We start from the raw sequence: 6,779 nt of genomic DNA, 5'->3' as shown, positions 1-6,779 counted from the left end.
GGGTATCATCATCGAGTGGGATGAAGTCAGTAAATCTGCCACTCTTGTCACCTCTTCACAAATCCTATGCAATGAGGAGTCACAGGATAACAGTATCTACTATCCCAACACCAAGGTAAATTTGTGAACAACATTACTTCTTGGACGTTTGCTCAGTATTCTTCTGTTGAGCTTAAGTTTTGCTTCTTAGTGTTTCCTTGATACTGTAATTTCGCCTTACTTTGTGGTGCTCTATTTTCTCTCAGCCTTGTACTTTGGTTATTGATGATACGAATAGTATACCTGTGGCGAGTAATGATTTTTGGTGAATTTTTTTATACAATTCTGTTGCATTTATTATGGTTATTGGTTAAAGTTAAGAATGCTTAGAAATTTCATAGAAAATGCAGCTTCCTAATAGATACAAACTTTACCTAAGCAGTTCAGTGAAATGAATTAGTGCCCCTCCCACATCCACATACACACAAGGTCACACATACAAAACCTAATATGTAGCGATCTTTCAAATAAAAAAAACTGTGAATACATAATGCTAATTTGATACCCCGTCAAGACAAACTAACAATCTACACCCACTATTTCTATGTATTAAAACATAATATACAAAGTCTTTGAATGCACGCAGCTACTGCCAGGTCTTGCCCATCTTAGGCCCCGTTCGATCTCCCGTGTTGGAGATGGATTTCTGTTGCACGCAAAATGAGAAACCTTATTAGCACATGATTAATTAAGTATTACTACCTCCGTTTCAGGTTATAAGACTTTCTAGCATTGTCCACATTCATATGGATGTTAATGAATCTAGGCACACATATGTCTAGATTCATTAACATATTCATGAGCAATGCTAGAAAGTCTTATAATATGAAACGGAGGAAGTAACTATTATAAATTTGAAAAATGGATTTATTTGCTTTTTTAAACAACTATTATGTAGAATCTTTTTTAAAAAAACGCATCATTTAACAGTTTGAAAAGCGGTGCTAACGGAAAACGAGGTATGTAGCTCCATGGCCTCACGGTTGGCTGCACTACAAATCTTTCCAATTAACCTTTCTCAGTTGCTGAGCAAATTATCACAATGGCACATTCTGACTATCTTTGAAGTTCTTTTCAGCATAACTACTGGATATTTTGCATGGCTAGCAGTATGCACAAACAGTTTGCACTCACTCTTGAACACACTAAGCCCTAAGCTTTTTTTCACGGCTAACATGGTTGCCCACGAAGGCGAACAATCTGCCTTCACATGATCTTGAGCACATTATGTGCTAAACATTTTTACATGGCTAACTTGGTTACCAGTGAAGATTTCCAATCCAAGTGTAGTCTTGTAGCGTACTCATTGACTGCCCAATATAGTTGTTCAGCTCATGCATTCACCAAATGTTTCACAAATATTAATCCCTGGCATCCCTGGCTAGGAATTTACTAATTTTTCACAGAAGTCTTTTGGATGTTTTTATCTATAGTTGTTGATTGCAGGATTTTATTTCTTGTTTTTTCTGTTTGTTTTCACCATTGTTCTCAAGACTCATAATTTGTTCTACTTTTGTATTCTCATGTAATCATCTTTTGTGAATGTCATTTACTTCAAATCACAATATTTTCTTTTCAGATGATTGCTCACCTATTGGATGGGACTACTTCTGAGATGGAATTGCTCTACTTTAGCAAACACTATGAGATTGTCTTTTTTAAGGTCAATGGGGCATTGGATCTACAAGTCGCGTTGTTAGATACTGAGTTGGAATTTGGCAGTGAAGCTTGTGTGCTAGCCAGGGACAAAAATCTTGATTTGATCTGTAGACGAACAACAATAGTGGCAATGGACCCTTGTGAACACCAAAAGAACCATTTTATTCATTGATGCTTCGGACTGTGAGGTGATAATATAAGCAATTATCTGATTCCTTTATTATTATTTAGATAAGATTGTTTAGTATAACTTCATTGCTAATTTTATTCAGGACTGCAATGGAGGAGCACTGACAAATTTTAATAGGAATATTGTGGGTATGGTATTATATGCTTTACCCAATGTTGCTTTTATTCCAAGCTCTCTTATTCTGAAGTGCTTCGCATTATGGAAAAAGTTCAGGTATTTTGATTCTTGACTGTTTCTAAAGTTTTTGAATTCTTATAAATGATTAGGAGTAAGTAGAGAGTAGTCTTCAAAACTTATTTGCTCAATTCTTGCATATATATTTATCTCTACAAAAAAAAGAGACAAAGTTGCATTTAGAGCAAATCGTAGCCTAATTGTTATTTATTTATTTATTGCTTGCTCGTGACTGATTTATTTGATAGTGTTTTGATATGAAAATTGTAACAAATGTGAAATATTTTTATTTTTTTATTTTCATCTATGATTCTTAATTTAACTAATTCCATTTGTTCGAATCTAATTGATGATAATTTGGTGTAGGAAACTTGGTCGACCTCATTTGGGTTTGAAGCTAAGGACTGTGAATTTTCTGGATATATCACATTTAGAGAATCTGTCTCGTGTTTATGGTATTAGTTCTGGCCTGATTGTAGCAAAGGTATACCCCTTTCTCCAAGTTTTCTAATGATAAGCTCTGCAAACTGTAGGCATGTTATGCTTTTTTTTTCTGTTCGGATCATTTCTGATGAGCTGGACCAACCAATAGCTCTCACCAGCCCAGCCTTTTTTCATTTGACTATCAGTAGGCTTGTGACTTGTGACTTTGTGAGTCCAACAAGTGGGACCAATCTTTTGAAATAATCACAATAGTCCAAGTGTAGCAATATGAAATAGATGCTTGAAAAGGTGGATTTACGATAATTTAATCAAATCTAGTGTGATTTTCTGAAGCTAACTTTTTTAGCACAGATACAGACTGTTCCTATGTTTTTAACTTGATTCTAGGTATCCAATGGTTCTCCTGCTGAGAGAAATGGAATTAGAATGGGCGATGTCATATTTCATTGTCAGCAAGAGTCCATTTCAACCACAGCTCAGGTAAAAATACGTTGTCCTTATAAATGCAAGACTTGTGGGAATTTATTTTAAGTGACTTGAGCTATTTCTTTTTAGTTTGAAGATGTTCTGCTAGATGTATGTGAGAAGCACTTTGAGAAGGGAATCAACTTGAACTCCAAAGTAGATGTTGAGGTAAGCTTTTATTGAAATTAGCACATTGCTTTGTGGTTTTTTAGTACAACTTATTTTTTTTTTGGCACATATACTATCTTATAGTATAAATTTCTCATAAAAAAACTTCAGTTTTTTAGTGCATTTCACGAAATTAAAACTTGACAAAAGTAATGTTCTAAAAAAATATACAACCGGGTGAGACTGGCAGGTGATTCTGCACTTTCAACTACAGAATCAGCAGAGGTTTGCATATTCGATGGATATTTTCTAATAGTTTTAGTTTTGGATGTTTTTAGATCAAAAGGGAAAAACCTGTGTTCCATTTTTTAATGGAAATGAAACAATTTTCTTCAGTTTACCATTCTTACATTCTTAGCACACTAGAACATTGTTTAATCGCGACTGACACGAGCAGAAACTAAAATGAGAACAAGTTAGATCCTGCAACATATAGTTCTAGTACAGAATAAACGAGAGAGGAAAGGACCAAGACATCATACTTATAATCTATTACCTGCCGAAATCTTATCCCTATCTAAATGGTACCTTTGATCGAAGAAGCCAAGAGATAAGATTCAGGTCTTGCAGGTTTGGGCACTTCTTTTCTTTTCATACCGTACCCCAATTGGAAAGGCGATACTTGTGATGACCTTAATGATTGCCCAAAAATGCCATGCCATGTGTCCGTTGATAGCTCTGATAGCCCATTTCGGAAACTTAATGACTGAAAAGGGATGGATGGGGATACATATCTACTTAAGTAAAAGGAGACTTTAAGAAGCAGTTTTTCTCCATGATATTTTTCAGTCTTATTCAAGAAGTTATCAGCTAGAGACATATTTAATCAAGGTTCAACTGCAATTGGTATCATATCTTTTGTTATCATATACCAGTCCCTCAGGCCCATGCAGCATTTTAATTGTTTGCTTCTTTTTCCTCTGAGAAGAGCAGCATTATGGTCTCTCACTAGGATATCTTTCTCTCTAGATCTCTATCTATCCTTCATCTTTCCGGACTCCCGAATTGAAGAAATTCCTGGGTGATTTCTTTCATTCTATATTATCATCGACAGATAAAACGTCTCTCAGATTGTCTACCCAAAACATTATATTCATTAACCGTTTTTTTTCTGTTTAGCATCGACACTCACGTTCCAACCCTTGAGAGTTTTTTTTTTCATAAAGTCTAATTTTAAACTGCACCCTATTAATTACTTTTGTTTCAGAATGCAGAGTATTCCAAATCTGTTTGACTAAGCCATGGGAATCTTTCTTTTCACCATTTTTGAAAATGAATTTTTCAGGCCTGATATCAATTGGTTATGTTTCAATGAAGAGCGTAAATATTGCCCCAATTGTAGGTAAAACAACCACAGTAGATAAAGGAAATTGCGTATCCTAAGAAGTAGATAAATAAATTCTATCCATAGCAGCCAAGACCAAAGTACATTGGTTGTTTTCACTAATGTACTGTCTTGCAGCATTTTCGAATTTGAGTTGAATAGTTCAAATATTAATCAATGAAACTCTTTTGGTTTCAGATAAACCCAAAAAGTCAGGATTACATTTCTGTTGACAAATATACTTTTTGCCTTTACAGCTCGTTGTTTATAACTTACGCAAGCGTTCCAGGAGAACCGTCAGTTTGTCCGTAGAGTTATCAGATGGCATGGAGGTCATTGAATAAGGTAACAAAATTTTGCCTTGTTGCCCCTAGATCATGTTTGGTCACAACATTTTGTTGTTTCTTACAAATTATGTGGTCATGTTTCCTAATATTTTGCAGGGTTATGGGACGACTAGGACTGCAAATTGCTGTGAGGAAATTGTTATTTTGTAGTAGGAACATCATGCAGAAAATTTTGGAGTTTGGGCTCAAAAGCTTCTTACGATTGACGGTCTGCAAGAAAAAAAATGTAAATAGGATTTATGAGCTCGTTTCGTACTGCCAGTTCTAGTCTTTTATCGTAATAGACTGATCTCAACAAACAGCGGAAGGAAGTGGTGTCAGCGCAAGATGCTTTTGTATATAGGTAGCAGTGCAATTTGTGAGAAATCGCCTCTTACGTTGGTGCCATTTAGTCAAGTGAATTGCTATATATACGTCGGAGTATATTATGAGTAACTTGGGTTACACAGCAGTACTACACCCATATACGCGATCAGGTATTATTACTGTTGAGAGTATTTCTTTCTCTATTCACTTAAAAAAATATATTTTTGTAGTATCCACTCCGAATTTATCTGAAATGAGAGATATGATATGGGTTTACATGAGGATAGTATGGTGTAGGGGTGAAAAGGGGGTTATACCCGGACTATACCCGCCTGTTTTCACCCCTAGTGTGGTGCGGATGTGGATGAGGATATGGTATATGTAAAATCCGGCAGATGCGGATTATTCGGTAGGTTATTTGCTGGATAATCCGAAATTGTCAACACATGTAACCACTTTATATGTTGCATACAACGTGAGTTGGCCCATCAAATGGCCTAATTCATCGATTAACTTGGATTGCTTAGACTACGGCTCTCACCGTCTCATCACACACTTGCGTAGCTATGTTTTTATATAATTGGCATAATGTATTCATGCTATTTAGCACTTCAGTATATAGTTATTATGATTGATCATCATTGATTATTGTGTTGTTGTCTATTATATTGCTAAGCTGATGTTGCATTGATTGCATATACATGTAACGACCGATAATTTTAATCTGTTTCTAAATCAGGTCCGCACTATTTTCAACATCCAAAACAATCTGCTCGATATCAGTATCCACACACTAACCGCATCCGCTTAAAAAAATGGTTTGACCACTATTCGTCTGAATCCGATCTGTTTTCACCCCTACTTCTTGTAGCCCCACCAAATGAGTTGATCGTCGGGCTTAGGAGGACGAGGGCAATAGTCACTGCCAGGTTGGGCCCACACCTGTCCTCCCGCATAGGGCCCACCTACTTCACATCACTCCCCCTGATTCCCCGCCGCAAAATCCAATCCCAAATTCCCAAATCCAAGCCACCACCACCACAACGAGCCCAGCTTAGAGCATACCCTCTCTCTCTCTCTCGCTCGGGGCGCGTGAGCGCAATGAGGACTTTGGGGTCAAAAGGAATTGATGCCATCAGAGACATGGGGGGAGTCGGCGGCGTGGCGGTGGTGGCAGGGAAGGAGAAGGGGACAGCCAAATATACTATAAGTTCCAAAGTGCAAGTAAAATTGTTTGTATAAGGGCAATCCCAACCTAGAAACCATCTAGTGGTTTCCATACTTATCACACCATATGGACACTATATATCTCATCCAATCATCTCTTTTTCTTGGTTCTCATGTAAAACTAGTTTCTTGCATGAGAAATATTTTTTTTTCATCTTTTTTCCTCTTTTCTAATTAACTCTTTCGCCACCTAACTTTTCACTTATGTGAAGGATTGGGATTGCCCTAATGATGAAGAGAGAAAAAATGTTTGCTCAATGGTCAAGTGAGAATTTGTGAGTTGTAAGATACTCCCTCCATCCCAAATTATAAGCATTTTTTTACTTCAACACAATTTTCGAGATGATATTTTGATCAATGATATCTTATAAAGTTAAGATGCTTTAAATCAAAAGACTTGAATATTATGATAGTTTGTTTAATGATTAATCTAGTA

This window comes from Oryza glaberrima, chromosome 5, assembly GCF_000147395.1.
Source record: "Oryza glaberrima chromosome 5, OglaRS2, whole genome shotgun sequence".
In the NCBI taxonomy this organism is placed as follows: domain Eukaryota; kingdom Viridiplantae; phylum Streptophyta; class Magnoliopsida; order Poales; family Poaceae; genus Oryza; species Oryza glaberrima.
The sequence above is the reverse complement of the archived record's forward strand: the minus strand, read 5'-3'. Positions refer to the sequence as shown.